This window comes from Acinonyx jubatus, chromosome B1 (assembly GCF_027475565.1).
Source record: "Acinonyx jubatus isolate Ajub_Pintada_27869175 chromosome B1, VMU_Ajub_asm_v1.0, whole genome shotgun sequence".
NCBI lineage: Eukaryota > Metazoa > Chordata > Mammalia > Carnivora > Felidae > Acinonyx > Acinonyx jubatus.
Window position 1 is genome coordinate 194235343 of NC_069382.1, and position 18581 is coordinate 194253923.

General features: G+C 40.4%; 1 protein-coding gene and 1 long non-coding RNA gene across 2 annotated transcripts in view; one reads left to right on the plus strand and one right to left on the minus strand.

Annotated features, from left to right (window-relative positions):
- CLNK (cytokine dependent hematopoietic cell linker) overlaps positions 1-18581 on the plus strand; it is a 208003-nt gene that overhangs the window by 4982 nt on the left and 184440 nt on the right. The gene's annotated exons all lie outside the window — the stretch shown is intronic.
- Positions 670-17165, minus strand: LOC128314592 (uncharacterized). Its single transcript, XR_008296420.1, has 2 exons — positions 16544-17165; positions 670-910 (listed from the first exon to the last, which is right to left on the minus strand). It is a non-coding gene; the product is annotated as an uncharacterized LOC128314592 (long non-coding RNA).

Consider the following 18581-nt stretch of genomic DNA (forward strand, 5'->3'; position numbering starts at 1 on the left):
AATATTTAACTTGAGTTGAAAGCCTCATGCCCTTTTGAGGTAGAATGACAATTTATTATCTTAGCACATCAATGAGAATTCTTCTTCGGAAGAAATTATGTTCTTTTGGAGTCACACTTATAAACTCTTTGAGGTTAAAAGGAATGCCTCCTGAGGACTGCATGTTAGCAGGAGCTAAGGCACAAAGGACGTAGCTAAATGCCCCGCATGAGAGATAAGCGATGGGTGTCCGACAGCATGATGCTGGAGGACAAGGGGCTGTGAACTCAGCAGTGAAAAATCCCCTGTGGTTTTTGGCCAGAGAGGGTTTGAGAAAAGGATGTCTGTTTGAGAGGGAGAAAGCCAAACCATAAGAGACCTTTAAAAACAGAGAATAAACTGAGGGTCGATGGGGAGTGGGTGATGGGTATTGAGGAGGGCACCTGTTGGGATGAGCACTGGGTGTTGTATGGAAACCAATTTGACAATAAATTTCGTATTTTAAAAAAATGTTAAACAAAAAGAAAAAAAAGAAAAGGATGTCTGGTATTTCATTTGGAGTTTTTGTTGACATGAGGTAATTCTTGGCTCTAGCCTTCCTAAAGAACCTTTGGTGAGGTCCACCTTGCGCACAGACGCTGTGTGTGTGTGCACATGCGTGTAAATTAAAGGAAAGGCTACATTTCCTGCTTGAATTGATAACACAGTCTGTGTACGATGGCAGAATAACTCAGAAATGATTGGACGCGTACAGGCATCAAGAACCCGGGGTGGTCATAATCAAGGAAGACCAGGAAGGTAAGGAAGCCTTCTTGGTGGTTTTAGACTTGCAATTCATGAGGCAGGTAAGATTTTAAGTTGTCTGTTGTCATTACGGTTGTTCCTCAGATCTTCAGGTACTGGAAGACTGGTAGCGTTCTCATTTTTAGACCTAGAGACCAGAAAATGCTTCATTTGTGTCTGAAATACCCCTTTGAGGTAAGGGAAGGGGAAAGTTTGGAGCCAGCCAGACCTGCATTCAAATGCAAAATTAAAATTGCCTTACCCCAGTTCAAGGTCATTTGAGCCATCCAACAAGAGCTACTGGAGGCTGAGTTTAATGGGAGCAGGAAGAGAGGAGTGGCGGCTTTTAAGGTCTAGTTTAGAGATCACATCATCAGTAAGACGTGTTAACAGGTTAATATTTATTGAAAATGAGGCAAACAAAGGAGTTGTAAAATCACCCAGATTTCTGAGTATAGCTTCTGAGAGGATGATGGTATCACTTAGTAAAATGGGAAAAACACGGGAGCATCACAGGGCAGAACAGAGGTCTGCACAGTGTCAGCTCAGGTGGAGCCGCCATGGCTCCTGTTAGAGCAAGGAAGTCATAGATGCTGGGTGCAAACCTTTCACTTAGCAGGTGGGTGCCCAGAAATACTCATGGTAACGTAGCGTGACTAGGGCCGCACAGCCACTGCCAGTACCCTCGCTGGTCATGTCTGTTGGTTTCTACTCGTCAACGCATGCCATGCTGATCAGCATCCTGTGGGAGTGCTTGGGCAAAGTTAAAGGTTTGAGTCATATGAATAAATGTTTATCTTTCAAATTCATTTCTTTTTGAGAAGCAAACGGCAGTAAAAATATTGGCCAGAGGATGCCTTTAAAAACTGTTCCAGGAAATTTCTAATATGCATCTTTCATGACTTATTTATCTCATCTTTTCCTCCTTGCAAGAATTAGACATGAAACATTGAAAGAAATGTGGCCAAGTAAATATTATGAAGGAACGGGGGCAGAGGGGACAGGTAATTGTATATGAATTACCTTTTTCAAAAACTGTAGGATTGTTCTTGTAGTTCAAGTCTTAATAAACATCAAGCACCAGGAAAATACAATTCAGATGTGACTTCAAAGAGTTTACAGTATCGAGAAGCTACAGAGACTCTTATATTCAAAGCTACAAAGTGCCAAACAAGACATAAATAGACAAAATCAGAAGAGGGAGAAACCATTCTCACTTAGCAATGATCCAAAGATTCGAGTACGAGATACTAAAGGTGGTTATGTACTGACAGGAAACCAACAGAAATCATTATATAATACGCATATGGATTGAGACTTAGGGCAAATATATATATATATATATATATATATGGCTCTACAGGATAATAAATTGCTGTATAAAGTACTTAAACTAGGATAGGTTTGGTACATGATAAATAAATAATAAAACCAGAAATATATTTAGGTCAACTACACAAATGTAATATAACTATACAAAACGTGTGGCACGCATACTTCCTTCTAAACACAATTTCGCAAATTCTAGCTTGGACGATACAGAGAGGTTTTGTGTGGGAGATGTGTCAAAGCTTTCTAACGTCATCACTATTGACATTTAGGGCTGGATAACTGCTATATGGAGTCGTTCTATGCATTGTAGGATGTGTAGCAGCATCCCTGGCCCCTACTCAGCAAGAGACCAGAAGCCCCCTCCCCAGTTGCGACAACCAAATAAATCTTATCTTCAGACATTGTCAACTATCCATTAAGAAGCAAGAACTGTTGAGAATCACTGAGCTAAACCCACGAGACATGAAGGATTTGGGAGACTCCTAGAAGCTCCTAACCATAAGAGCTGGGGCACAATTCCTCACCTTTCCTGCTTTGGTCACCTCATTTCTGAAACAGACAGGATGTGAGCAGGTGTGTCACGGGGCTACTGGGAGGAGGCAGGAAGGTGGCGCACGCGACACAAAGAACCGGGTCGAGCACAAGGGAAGGACTTAATCAGTGCTGTTCTAGTTGCTAAGGATCATTCCCGTCTCATCTATGTGTTCGAGCAGAATCTCAAGTGCAACCCACCCCTCAGATCATGGGACAACATTAGCATTTATTTAAAGGGTCAAAGCTTCTTTCTTTCTTTCCCTTCATCATTCATTTCTTCTCATGCTTCCTCTCTCATATGGAAGAAACTCAGAATGGGGTCTCTATCATCAAATATTTTTGTGCATGTGTATGCTTTTCATTTAAATAAATTCTATTAAACTTCCTTCCTTCCTTCCTTCCTTCCTTCCTTCCTTCCTTCATTCCTTCATTCCTTCCTTCCCCTTTCCTTTCTCCTCCCTCTCTCCCTCCTTCCATCTCCCTCTCTCCCTCCCTCCATCTCCTCCTCTCTGCCTCTTTCTTCTTTCTTTCTTTCTTTCTTTCTTTCTTTCTTTCTTTCTTTCTTTCTTTCTTCTTTCTCTTTTCTTCCTAAGACTATGTTTTAATATTGATCCATGGGTACTTCTATTTTAGTGGTTCCTGACCTCAAACATACATTGAGATCTTAGGAGGTCTTGTTAAAACAGTTTGCTGGGGCCCACCCCAGAATTTCTGATTCACTAGAGCTGGGATGGGAACCATGAGTTTATGTTTCTAACAAATTCCCAAGTGATGCTTACCCTGCTGGTCCCAGTACCACAGCTGGAGATCCATTGCTCTGGTCCATGGCTTCTAGCTGCTGCCTCAGTATTGTACTCATTCATTCATCCAGTAGTGAAGGAGCTAGCTTCTCCATTTCTCTGACCCCACCAACAGTGCTGTGGTCACCATCACTCTTATGCCTGTCCCTTCACACACAGGGTGTGACTTTCCTTAGCTCTCTACTAGGAATGGCCTTGCTGGCTCATAGGATGCTTTATTTCAGTAAGTACTGCCTGATCACTCTCCAGAATGACTGAGCCCAGCTATGCTCCCGCTGTGTGCGCCTCACTCGCTTTATCCCCATTTAACAGAGAAGAACTATAAATCAGGAAGTGAACTAACCTGACTCTGTCTGCTCCCATCTTTAACACAACTAGTGAGTGAGGAGTCCTGGTGCAAGCCCAAGTCTCAGTCCACCCTGCTGGTTGCTTAAAAGATAATCTTTCAGCGGCTTTGAGTTCTGGCACAGAATTTTCCACAACTCTCAAACCTCACCCTGAAGCGTGCGTATTTACACTCCCTGAACCTCATGCCAACTTTATGTTGGCAAAAAAGCCATCATTCTGTTGAGAATTTTTACCAGTTAAAGAGCAAAGTCACCTGGTCTTCATGACATGCTCCCCAAGAGTTCGATTGGATCTCCCAGCCTGATCAAATTCCAGTTTTTGCATGGCATGAGAATTAATCGCTGTGACATATTCCCCATCCCTGCTCACGCAGCCTCAGACCTTTGCCTTGACCTCCAGACAGGGTGCTGTGTCTAAGGAAAGAAATGCAGACCTGATGTGATATTCCATGGATACCTATGGCATGTTGGCCTGTCACTTGCATTGTGACCTTAAAAAAATTACCCTTTACTTATATATGTCCATTGGAGTTGATAAAGCATCTTCATGGCAATGGTCCCATTTGACCTTTATTGCCTCTGCTAGGCAATGCCAGGTGATGTCATATTCAATTGGAGCATGAAGTTCCCAATAGGTGATTCTAGGTCATGTGGTTTGTAACAGATGGGGTTAAAATTCTGAGGTGGCCATGTCTTTTCCCCTCCATCGTACTCTGAAACATCTCTGGGCTTCAACTTTCTTCTTCATCAAATGAGTAGGAAGAAGAACCGGTTGGTTTTTAATCTCTAATAATTTGACAAGTGAAATCTTAATTACACCGTACATAAGTTGAATTGTGTCTCCCCCAAATTCATATTCATAACCCCCCATATCTCAGAATATTTGGAAATGTGATCTTTGCAGGTGTAATTAGTTTGAATGCGGTCATAGGGGCCCACCCTACTCCAATATGACTGGTGTCCTCATAAACAGGGGAAATTTAGGCACAAACATACACAGAATCATATGGCAGAGATCAGGTAATGGCAGATAGCCAGCAAACCACCAGAAGCTAGAACAGAGGCCTTCTCCTATAGCCCTCAGAAGGAATCAATCATGCAAACTATGCAAGAATAAACCTCTGTTGTTCTAAGCTCCCCAGTTTAGGGTACTTTGTTATGTCAGCTCTAGGAAACTGCTGGGGTGATGCACACCCCAGTACATTCACCACATCCCAACTCGTAGGCCCCTTCCTTTCAAGTCTAGTTCCTACATGTTAGACAGAATATCTCTTTAGCTCCATTGGGAGTAGTGGGGGAAATAAGAGTAGAGCTTTCTCTGTCTACATCTGGGACCCATCGGGGGTAATCACTCCTCATCACTGAGGAGATGTACAGGTGTTTTTGCAGGTGTTGTCAAGCCAGAGACTAGAAAGAGGAGGGCACCATCTTCTTCCCATTCCAGAGACTGTCTTACCCATCTTTACTTTGAATTCACACTACGCCAAATGGAGATTAAGGCCCAACAAATGTTCCCTAAGGTGATGTAACCCCATGAATCCAGAAACTAGAGGTTGTGTGCCTGCATAAGGCATTAGAATTATACAATCTTTTTTCAGCGCCTGGGTGGCTCCGTTGGTTGGGTGTCCAGCTCTCGATTTTGGCTCAGGTCATGATCTCATGGTTCATGGGATTAAGCCCTGTGTCAGGTTCCATGCTGAGCATGGATCCTGCTTGGGATTCTCCCTCTCCCTCACTCTCTCTGCCCCTCCCCTCTTTCTCTCTCAAAAGAAATACATAATTTAAAAAAAAGAATTAATCTTTTCAAAAAACATCTCACTTCATGGGTCACAGTTAGTCAGCCCTGGCTTAAGCAAAAAGTATCTTTAGCGAAAGGACCCATTTGCCAGACCAATGTGCTACCGGAATCTGGAGAATTATGCCCTTTGTCTGGGTTGTTTGGCCCTTCCATTTCACAAGGGAAATGGGCTGTGAGCTCAATGACAGTGGATAAGGGACACACCCACTTGTTCTCTGTCACCCCCTGGCTGTCCTTCAGATTCCACCCATGGGCTTCTCCCTTTCCTCACCTCTTTCTCCACAGGTGTACTGTCTCCACCATCTCCCTAGAACCCAGCAACCCTAATTTCCAAAAGAATACACATTGTTTGCCTGCCAGCACCCTCTAGGGTCTTAGAATTTTTTCAGTCCCAGACAATTGTATTTGAGTGGATTTTCTCTTATCGCCCATTGCTAAGCCCCTCCTGAGGGAAAGCATGGGTTTGGTCATGAAGTCTGCTGAGTCACCAAGAAAAGGGAAGGCTCTTCTTTCACACTTGGAAAAGAAATCGTGGGGTAACATAAGCCCTGGGCTGTATGTGCTCCTGCCGTGGGAGGTCTCCAAGCAAACTCGTCTCTACATCATTGGGGCTCTTTCTTTCCCAAAGCCCCATCTGATTATTTTATTGACCCAATATTGAGCCCCTACACCTACTGTGTACCAGCCACTGTTCTAAGCACTTAGCACGTGACAATGAACAAAACAGTAAGGTTCTCTGTTCTAGTAATGTTGGTGCCCCAATGGGGGTGGGGACAGAAGATAAACGACAAATAGAATAATCAAGTGAGGCATGTATTCCAGGAGGTTATTTGAACCATAAGAACAGGGAAAAGTAGAGAAAGAAGAAGAGGAATGGAAAGTGTGTGTTGTAGAATTAAATAGGATGGTTCTCTCCAAGAGGGTGACATTTGAACAAAGACTTGAAGGATGAGGTGAGGGAGTTATCCATGCAGATATCTGGCAGAAGAGCATTCTGGGAAGATAGAATAGCAGGTGCCAAGGTCAAAGATAGGACCATGCCTGGCATGTTTGGGGAGCAACGAGGAGCCCAGTATGACCAGAGTGAAGGGAAGGCAAGGGAGAGACATCTATGTGACCTACACGAGGAATTCATATACGCAATACATAAACCTTCATATACTGCCCTTTTCTAATAAAAGGCAATTTTGTTGAAAGCATCCCTCAACCCCTTGTATCTCTGATCTGAAATGTCTCACAAAATACCCTACACTGAAATTCCTGGGCAAACTCATGTCCCCTTCCTCACACAAAAATAACCAAAGCCACACTGCGTTCTCTGCTCCCTCGCTCTCTCCCTGGCCCCTGGAGTATTCTCAGACACTTCAGAGAGCACTAGAATTTCCGTGAACATAGATTAATGTGATATAACTGGAAGAGGCACAAGAAGTCCTACCATTTAGTGATTTCCTAACCAGCTGTTTCAGCAAATATTTATCTACTGTGGACCAGTAAGTAATATGTTGAATGGCAGACCTGATTATTATTAGCAATATTATTATTACTGTACAAGAGTCCAAAATCTGGGAATACTAAAATGAACAAGAAATAGCCCCTTGCTTGAGTTTAAAAAAAAAAAAAAGTGGACAGAAATGCAAAAAAAAAAAAAAAAATTCCCATAATTTCTTATAAGACAATAAGTGCTAGCTTCCGTGTGTTATTCCTCTTAACCCTCATCTCCGTTCTGAGACATGATCCTATTTGCATCCATCAAGTCATAATGAAAAAGAAACTCTGAGAGGTTAACAAGCTTCCCTGAGTTAAAACAATGAGTGTGTGGAAAAGGTAGAATTCTTCCTCTATCCGATTCCTGAGCCTCCTAATACACTTTGCTGGCATATGATTAGAACCTGAACAACACATACACTCAAGAGCTGCAGAAAAAGAGAGAAGCAGCCATCCACTCTCCCTCTGTGGAATGACATAGAAGTCACCACAAGCTACAGAACAGTGGTGCTTTAGGTTTACGAGTGGAGAAAGGGCATTTCTGTGAAGGAAACGCACACAGAGGACATGCAAAGCGTAAGGAGTCTAGCTGAGCCACCAGGAGATGGGGTGGGAAAGGGGGCCTGGGTCCATGTTGCGAAAGCCTAGGGATCCCCGTTTAGAAGCTTGCATTTCATACCTGGTGTCATCAAATTCCATCCTGCTGAGTGTACAATTTCATTCCACCCTTTACAAAATTGGTGAATTCCTCTCCTTTTCCATTCTGTATCTCCCTATTATTTCCCCGATTGTTAGAAAGCTGATAATTTGGCACCAAGCTCTGAAAACAGACTTCCTTTATGTAGTCAATGAGCAGTTATAAAATTCCTGATATATATATTTATATTTTTGTGCCAAACAACCTGGGGAGCCTTGGGGATAGAATAGGCACTTATCAACATTGGATGGTTGATTGGTTTGTGGTCTGGTTGGTTGGTTGGGTCGGTAGTGTACTTGGTTGATGGAATATATAAATGAATTACTATAAGCTCTCTAAATTCAGAGCCTTCCTTTTTCCTAGTGCTTAATACCATACCTCATATACAGTTGGTCTCACTAATTAGTGTTCGAATGAAAGAGAAGATGAACAAGTGAATGGATATGTTTATATATGAATGAATGTATGAGCATATATATGAGTGGACAAATCAACTGCATGAACAAAATGGGTGAATGAACAAATGTGTCAATGTTCCACCTGCTCTGTCTTTCCCTACAGGGAGTAGAGACTTTTACCTGCACACACCACATTCTCTTTATAACCTCTCAGCTCCAAGACACAATCCAGAAGCAGCACCAATTGCTGGGAAGAGGGCTATGTTACTGTGTTTTCATGATTTTGTAATTAAGCTTTTAAAATTTGAGATTATTGTAGAATCTCATGTAGTTATAAAAAATAGAACAAAAAACTCTAGTGTGCCCATTACTCATTTTCCCCCCAGCGGTAATATCTTGCAAAAATATAGTAAATTATCATAATCGGGATATGGACATCGAAAGAGACAAGATACAGAACATTTCCATCATGGCCAGGATCCCTCATGATGCCCTTTATAGCCACACCCCCTTCCCTCTGCCTTTGCTTCCCTATATCTACACTCTTCCTTCCTCCCCTCCTAATCCCTGATAACTATTTATCTGTTTTCCATTCATAAATTTTTTTCGTTTCAGGAATCTTAAATAAATGGAATTGACTTGTTTCACCCAACGTAATTCTCTGAAGATTCATCCAAGTTGTTGTGCCTATCAATAATGTATTCCTTCTATTGCTGCATAGTATTTGATCTTAAGGATGTACCACAGATTATTTAATCATTCGTCCACTGAAGGACGTACATATTCTTTCCAGTTTTTTATTAATACTATCAAGAATAATAACCTGTATTTGTGTACACATTTTTGTGGGAGTGTAACTTTTCACTTCTCCGGGATAAATGACTGGGGGGCGGGGGGCAGCTGTTAGACATTAGTGTTTTAAGAAATGGTGAAACTGTCTTCCAGAGAACCTGTACCCTTGTGCAAGAGTGACGCAGAGAGGGTGTGGAGAAACCAGATCACTCACACATTGCCGGTGGAAATGTAAAGTGGCCCAGGCTCTCCACGCAGTCACTTTGCTGTATTTCAGCCATTCTGATAGGTTATGTATGGAAATCTCATTGAGGTTTTAATTTGCATTTTTTCTAATAGCTAATGATGTGGAACATCTTTTCATGGGCTTATTTGCCATCTGTGTATCCTCTTCTGTGAAATGCCTCCTCGTGTCTTTAGCCCATTTTCTAATTGAATCTTTTCCTATTGAGTTTTGAGAGCTGTTTAAATAGCCTCCATATTAGTTCTTTGTCAGATATGTGGTTAGCAAATGTTTCCTCCCAGTCTATAGTTTGTCTTTTATCCTCTTAACAGCCTATTTCAGAGAAAAAGGTTTTCATTTTGATGAAGTCCAACTCATCCATTTTCCTTCTTAGGAATTACACTTTAGGTATCAAATCTAAGAATGCTTTGCCTAACCCTTGATTCAGATTTTGCCCTATTTTTTTCCTAAAAACTTTATAGTTTTACATTTAAGTTCATGACCCATTTTGAGTTAACATTTACATAAAGGGTGAGACTTAAGTCAAGGTTTATTTTTCTTTTTTTGCCTTTGGATGTCCAATTACACCATTACCATTTTCTGGATACACTATCTTTCTGCCATTGATTCACTTTTGCATCTTGTTGGGATGAGCACTGGGTGTTGTATGAAAACCAATCTGACAATAAATTTCATATTTAAAAAGAAATTCAGTTGGGCATATTTGTGTGGATCTATTTCTGGATTCTCGGTTCTACTCCTTTGATCTAATGCCTACCTTTCTCCCAATCCACACAGTCTTAATTTTGGAAGCCATACAGGTCTTGCAACTGGGTAAGCTGATTCCTATATTTCTTCTTCAAAATTGTTTTGGCTATTCTAGTTCCTTTGTCTTTCCATATAAATTTGGGACAATCTTATCTATAGGTACCAAGAAAAATTATTGTTGGGATCTTGATAGTAATTGGGTTCAGCAAGTTCCCAGCAAAAAACACAAGCATAAAAAATTAATTATACTCCATACACTAGCAATAACATGTAGACACTGAAATTACAATACCATTTATAATCATTAGAAACAATAAAAGCATGCTGAGGTATAAATCTAAGAAAACGTGTACAGGATTTGTATGCTGAAAGCCACAAAATATTAATGAAAAAAAAAAATCAAGTGACCCAAATAAATGTAGAGACATACTTTGTTCATGGATTGGAAGATTCAATATAGTGAAGACCTCCATCTCTTCAATTTCCTTAATACTTACAGGGCAATTCATATGATCTATTTCATATTGAGGCAATAGGGGGATTTTGCATTTTTTGAAGAATTAGTCTGTTTTATATAGGTTGTCAAATCTATGTGTGTAGAGTTGTCCACAGTATTCTCTTATTACCCTTTTGATATCTTCAGGGTCGCTAGTAATATCCCCTTTCTTTCCTGATAGTAGTAATTTCTGTCTTCTCTTTCTTTCTTTGTCAATATTTCAAAAAGTTTGTAAGTTTTTTTGATCTTTTAAAAGAAACAGTCCTGTATTTCATTGATTTTCTCTAATGTTTTTCTGTCTTCAATTTCATTGATTCCTGTTTTTATCTTCATTATTTCCTTCTTTCTGCTTCCTCTGGGTTTATTTTGTTCTTTTGTTTTTTTTCCTAGTGTCTTAAGGTAGGAACTAGATTATTTGAGATTGTATTTTCTCATATATGTACTTAGAGCTATAAATTTCCATCTGAGCATTGTTCTAGCTACATTCCACAAAATTTTGTATATTGCACTGTCATTTTCTTTCAACTCAATGCATTTTGCTAATTTCCCTTAAGACATCCTCTCTGACTCATGAATTATTTAGAAGCATGTTGTTCAGTTTTCAGGTGTTGGGAGATTTTTCTGTTGCCTTTATTAGTGATTTCCAGTTGGTTGCACTGGGTCAGAGAACACGTGATATAAGATTTGAAGTCTTGAATTTGTTGAGGTTTATTTTATGGCCCAAAATGTAACCTATCTTGATATGTTTCATGGGTCCTTTAAAAAAAATTTGCATTGTGCTGCCATTGGGTGCAGTGTTCTATAAATGTTAATTACAGCCTCTTAAGTGATGCTGTTGTCAAGTTCTTCTATATCCTTGTTGATTTTTTATTTGTATTTTCTATTAATTTTTGAGAGGGGGTGCTGATGTTTTCAACTACATCTGTGGATTTGCGTATTTCTCCTTTCAGTCTTATCAATTTCTGGTGTCCATATTTTGCAGCTGTTTTTTGGTGCATATACATTTAGGATTCCTATGTCTTCTTACTTGGTGGGTTGGTCCTTCTATCATGTATGTTCTTTTTGTTGGATTTTTTTTTCTGAAGTCTTCTTTATCTGACATTAATATGCTCACTCCTACTTTCATTTGATTAATATTTGCAAATTAATTAAAATTAGATTAATACCTTTTTCCATGCCCTCACTTTCAACCTACCTGTGCTATTTTATTGGAAGTGAGTTTCTCATAGACAGCATGTAGTTGTGCCATACTCATATTTATCCAATCTGTCAATATATGTCCAGATTAAATGTGAATCTGACCATTTACATTTAGTGTAATTACTTATGTTAGGGTTTAAAACTGACATTTAGTTTTTGGTTTCTGTTTGTTCCTGCTATTTGCACTTATGACTTCTTTTACCTACCTTCCTGTGGACATTTTTTTATTACATTTTGATTTATCTATAGTGTATTTGAATATAATCTTTTGAGTGGCTTTTTTGGTGGTTGCTCTAGGTACTAACATTATATCTCAAAACTGATCATGTTCTACTGGTGGTACCACTTCAAGCAAAATATAGAAGCCCTACCTCCCATCACATCCCTCAACCCCTTCTCATTTATAATCTCACTTAAATTTCTCCTTTGCATACATTTATAGCAACACAGTGTTACAGTTTTCACTTCAACCCTCAAATAATCTGGAAGTCTCAAGAGGAAGAGGAAGTCTATTTTGTGTGTCCATATGTCAGTGTACTGTGTTTGTCCTCCCTGGTGTTCCAAGGCTCTTTTCTTTATCATTTCCTTTCTGTTTAGAGAACTTGTTGAGCCATTTGTTAGCATAAGTATGCTAGTGACAAATTCTCTCCATTTTTCTTCAGCTAAGTATGTCTTAATTTCCCCTGCATTCCCAAAAGGTATGTTTACTATATATAGTATTCTGGCTCTATAGTTCTTTTTAATTTTTTTCAACATTTGAAAATGTTGTGCCATTTCCTTCTGGTCTCCATGATTTCTCATGATAAATCCACTCCCATTCAAATACCGCCCCCCCCCCACCCCAAGAGGTCAAATACTATTTCTCTCTTGCTACTTCTAAGATATTTTGTCTTTAATTTTTAGAAATTTGACTATGATGTGTCTTGGTGTGGATTTCTTTGGACTTACCTTGTTTGGGTTCACTCAGCTTCTGGAACATGTAGGTTTATGTCTTCACAAAATTGGGAATTTGTGAGTAAGTATTTCTTTAGGTATTTTTTCAACTCTGCCCTCTTTCTCCTCTTCTTGTGGGAACACTCATGACAGCAGTATTAGACTTTTTGTTTTAGTCCCACAGGCTTCTGTGGCTCCCTTTGTTTGCTTGTTCCAGCCCATTTTCTTCGTGCTGTTCAAATTGGATCATTTCTATTGTTGTCCTTCCAGTTCATTGATTCTTTCCTCCTCCCCTTTCCATCCTGCTTTTGAGCTCACCCATTCAGGTTCTCATTACAGCAATTGTATTTTCACTTCTAAAATTTCTATTTGGTTCTTCTTTATACCCTCTATTTCTCTGCTGAGAATTTGCATTTCTTTGCTAAGATTCTTATTTTTCATTTGTTTCCAGCATGATCTTAATTGCCCACTGAAGCCTTTTTGTGATAACACTTTAAAATCCTTGTCAGATAACTCTGGTATCTCTGACATCTCTGGCATCTCACTATTGGATCTATAGATTGCCTTTTTCTCATCAACCAGAACTTTCTGGTTCTTGGTATGATGAGTGATTTTAAATTCAAACTTTACAACCTGGGTATTATGTTACAGGACTCTGGATCTTATTTAAACCTTGTGTTTTCACTAGCGTCCTCTGACACTACTCTGAAAAGGGAAAGGGAGGTGCTGCCTCAGTAGTCCCAGAAATAGTTTGAGCTTGGAAGTCTAGATTCCCCACAGTACCCATTGGAAGGTGCACCTTGTTACTGCTAAGTGGAGGTTGGAGTTCTCCTCCTGACTGGGCCTCACTCATACCCCCCTGTTTGGGGGTTGGGAGGTAGGAGTGCCTCATTACAACTCCCACGAGGCATCCTTTGACACACCCAATGTGTGGAAGTGTGATGACCACCTCATTACTGCCCAGTGACATTAGAAATCAAGTAACTCTACATGGTCTCTATAGACACTATGATGGGGAAGGGGATCATTACTGCCTGTCAGCAATGAAAGTTCCAGCTCCTTCCTCAGCCCCCTCTGACATTACTCCACCAGGAGGTTTGGGGCCCCCTCCTTACAATCTGGGAGGATGAAAGTCTAGCTCCTCATTCAGTCTTTCTGGCTTGGGTGGGTCACAGGTTGTGTGTGTGTGTGTGTGTGTGTGTGTGTGTGTGTGTGTGGTTTTTGGCTCTAATAAAGTGGTTATTTTCTAGATGTTTTCTGTCTTGCTAGGCTGCCCCTTTCCTGTTCCTCTGGGTAGTGAGGTTAGGCATTTGTTGAGGCTATTCTTGTCTGTGCCTATTAGCATTTCTGAGTCGCTGGCTTCTTCAGCTTCAAGTCTGGGACATGAAGCAAAAAGAAAAGTCAAGACTCATCATCTTGTTCCTTTTGGTGGTCTAGAGGTCCTCAGCCAGTCTATCATCTCCTCACATTTCAGTTTCCCTATGCTTTTGTTAACATAACATCTCAAGTGTTTAGCTACACTTGGCGGAAGAACAGGTCAAAGTGCATTTCCACCATCTTCTCAGAAGGAGGAGTCTCAAGACATTTTCCAAGGTTCCTATAGAAATATTAAATTGCTCACACATTTGGCCTCAACTGAGACATTTATGTGTTTCTTAACCCATTTACTTGACTTTACCAGAATTTCAAATCTCAGAGCAAACAAAAAGTCAGCAGGAGGGGAGGGGACAAAGTCATGGAAGTTTTCCTGAGCCAGGAGAGCGTTAATGTTGCCAGGAGAGTGTTAATGTTGCCGCTGATAAAAAAGAAACCACTTGAGAATTAATTCAGATAGAAACTGCTTATTTTTTGATTTAATATTGCTGAAACCTCGATTCTGTGGCATTCACTCAGAAATCCCAATTTTAAAAATAATCTTGCATGCTCAACTTTTGGTTAGATATCATTAAAAAACTTCCCTACCTTTTCAAACAGTAGAGACTCAGGAAAGGAATGCACTTCTTCTTGATGACTCAGATCCTAATTCTAAGCTGCCAGGGCAGTTTTGCTTTCTCTCTGCCAGGCAACTGCAAGCTCTCAGTACTCTTTTCCACAGATGCCATTCCTACATCCCTAACCCGTGCTCATAATGTTCTGGGGAATTGGAAATGAGACGACCATACCTGGCAGAATTGCGGGCAGATCAAGAGCCAAATGCTTGAGCTGAGGACACAGGGTCTCTCCTACCATGCGACAGGCAGGGAATTTGACTCATAGCGGGTTTGATAATAATTTTAGTGTCACTAAATAATTTAAACTTGATGCAATATTCTTAGTTATACTCTGGGTGGCTGAGATTGCCAAACAAGCAGAAGTGGAAGGAGGAGGAGGAAGAGGAGAAAAAAAAGAAGAAAGTGAAATTAAGTGTTATTTTTACAATGGTGGGTATACTGCTATCCTGTTGGAAATATATTTGTACATGCTTGGTATGAACTGGATGATATACAAGATCCATTATGGATGCTATTATTTTGAATACGTCCTACTTTGTGGCATCAAGGTAAAGAACATTATCCACATTTTTAACCTGAGAAAGCCAGGTTGAGGAAGCTAAGTGAATTGCCTGAGGTCACACCCTTTGCAAACAAAGTAGCCAAATTAAACCCAGTTCTGTATTTATCTTTCCCAAGATGATGGTGCGGGGTGGGGGCCACAAAATCTAGTTAAGCTCACAGACAATATATCCCATGCTCAGTGTAATATGGCTCTCTACAAGAGTGCTTTTCAAACTAATGGGTGTAGGGATTCTAGTGCAGTGGATTTCAGACAGGTGCTTGTGGTGTATATTTGTGACAAGGTCCTGGATTTTTCTGCTGCTGATGGTGCACCATCTACATTTAAATAGCAAGGATCTAAAAGATCCACTTTGATAACATGTAAAGGGCAGGAATATGGGTTTGATCTTTAATTGAAGGTATTTCAGGCAATTCATTGTTTTAGGGTGTTTTTCTTTTTTTTGCCTTTAAAAAATGCAACACAGTCATAAAAATTACATGGCTGCTTCATTACGGATACTGAAACTGAATAGGAATGTTGATATAAGGCAGAGAAAAAAATCTTAGGGCATATAAATGAATTAAAAGGAAAATGTTTGAACATTAAAAAGAAAACTAGTCCCTTACCTATTACCAGTAGTTTTCAATATTCTTTAGCTGCATTGAGCATAATTACTAAATCAAAAGTCAGAATACATGATTTGATGATTTGACAAAAGATTAAGAAATGAAATTTTGGTAATTTGGGTGACTTTTCCATTTAGATCTGGAATATTTTACTGTTAAAGACATGGAATAAATATGAAAATAAGCCACACACACACACACACACACACACACACACCTCACTACAAATGTGTTATCTAAAATATTTTAGATTAAAAGAGATCTAAGGGCCTAAGGATGTTTATATACCAACTGCCATCCTGATTTTTGAATCTGCAATTTGTGTAATTCAAAACAATAACCCTCTGTATATGGATATGAAAAAATAGATTTAGCCCTTTGAGCAACGTATATCTAAGTACATTCTGGATGATTCTATTTTCCATGGCCCTGCCTCCAATTTCTCTTAAGTAACACAAAACATACCAGTCTAACTTAAGTCTCGAGTACAATCATGCTTTACTATTTAAAAAGTGTATTTCCAATTGAGAAAACAAAATTTCAACTTTGATTTAGAGTCTCAGCCCCTCCCCCGCCCCCGGTGGGGAGGCTGCAGTTAAGGAAGGGGCTCTGGGTGGCCTTTGCTCTTTCCCCTCCTTAGCATTTTCTCCTATCACTTTCCTCAGTGTCTGCCTGTCTAGGTTTAAACATGTGGAAAAAGAAGAAAAAGAGAGGATGACAGGGAAGTTCTTGTTTGCCCGATAATGGTGTGAGCTCATAGTCTAGGTTTAGCCCATGAGGTATCCAAAAGAGGGTCAGTCTCAGAGACACCACTTACCCTTGTGACTGTTGTTGGCCATCTTTCCCTATAGTTCTCTGATGTCGATGATGCCCTCATTTTCCTCTGGCTTTTCATCTACCTTCTGTACCTTCTTTTTGCAGAAGGCATTCGTCCCTCTGAACGCCATCTTGGTCATGAGCTAAAATGGCTCCACACCAACTATCTCTTACTCATGACACACCGTTGTCCAGGAAAATACTCACTGAACCATCTTTTTCACAGAGATATTCTTGAGGCCAGTTTCCGTAATGTAGTGGTTATCACGTTCGCCTGACACAGAGATATTCTTGGAGTACAGGATATCCAGCACAGCCAACTCCCCTTTCCAGCACATCCCCCTGCCCCCAGTTCATCCATGTCCAGCTCATCAGCTTGTCTCTTACACTTCAGATTTGTCAAAGTGGACTAAAATTCCAGAATATTCTGACCTCTACAGGGGACTTACCCAAAATTATCTGAGCGGTCCTGCCAAAGACCACCCTCCACCAGATGTGAGGTGATGAGCATCTGCCTCCTCCCTTTCTTCTTTGTGAGGTGTAAGGGTCTCACAACTCAGCAATGTATTTTCCAAAATTACATATTCAAAATTTTTTTCTCACTCTCCGCTGCTACCCTTTTGATACCCTTATGTGGCATGACATCCAACTAGCTTTTGATGATCTACTTTGAACTTTCTGCATAGGATCTAGTACCTCCTTTGAAACGCAATATCCATTGTCTCCTGGTGCCCCGGCCAACATTCTGTTAAATATGCTAATGGACCTCCAGAATCCCCAAGAGTGTTTCTGAAACTTCTTCCAGCTTCAAATCTTTTCGTGGGACAGATCACAGAACTGGTTTGGAGCACTTTGTGTAAATACTTCAGTAGGACGCTGGCATTGGAAAGGACTTTAGAAATATCTCACTTCAATTCCTTCCTTTAGTAAAGATTATCTAGGGCTCAGAATGTGTACTGATGAAGTAAAGTCACCCAGGTTCTGAGCGGGAGAGCTGGAACGAGGCCAGCTGCCCCACTGGCAGACTCCTCCATTGTGCAAGGGCCAGGAAAGGGACAGAGGTTTCAATGTTTGAAATTTTTTTAAATTGAAGGAGAATAAAAATAGCGTACCTTTTTAAAGTGGAATTAAACCAGCCTTTCAAAACAAAAAAGAGTTGGTGAGAAAAATATGAGCAGTATGTGTTTCTAAGACTCTCTGTTGCAGGATCTCTGAGACAAAATCTTGTTTAATTCATTAAAAAAATCTTCTTTTCTGGATTAATATATACTTTTTACATTTCAAAATTACCTGGCAGCCATTCTTTGGGAGAGATGTGACTCAGCAGTGTTAGACTAGAAGATATTCTGTAAGATTAAGGACCAGAGTCAGAGAGCAATTTTTCCCCCTAAGAAAAACAAGTGGTTCTTGTGTTTGTGTTAGAAATCAGGTCCAGCACTGCATTTAAGAAGCTCAGCGCTCTCACTGCCCCTAAAACCCACAACATCAGATCCACAAAGCAGTTAAGAGCGAGGATGCTTTAGGGTTTCAGACATAGGTTTGACCACCACCAGCTCACGGCTTTAGAGAGAGGAGAGTATGTTGCCCACAAGTTCAGAATCTATTGCATTGGTCTTATAGAATTTCCTCTTTACTAAGGGGCTAAGATCTTTACACCTTGAGCTGGAAACCACCCATGAGGCCAAGCCAGACCCTTGGGCTATAAATATCACTCACCCTATACTAATGGTCAGAGACTTCAAGCCCAGAAGGAAACATCAGATGTCACATTCAAAGCAAATTGTCTCTCCTACCCAACTGTTCTATGATGCCCGCTCATCAACTCATTCACTGGGCTTTTATCCAGCAGGGAATATGTGAAAAGGACCATATAAAAGTTAATAAGACAGTCCAGGAGCTTGAAGAGATGACAAGTGTAAAGAGGGGCACCATGCCCCTCTGTCATAGTACCTACCCTAAGTGTCAGGGAGGCCCCGGATGGCTCAAGACCAAGACGAGCACCTTGACTTTGGGGTTGAACACATCACAGCTGTTTCCAG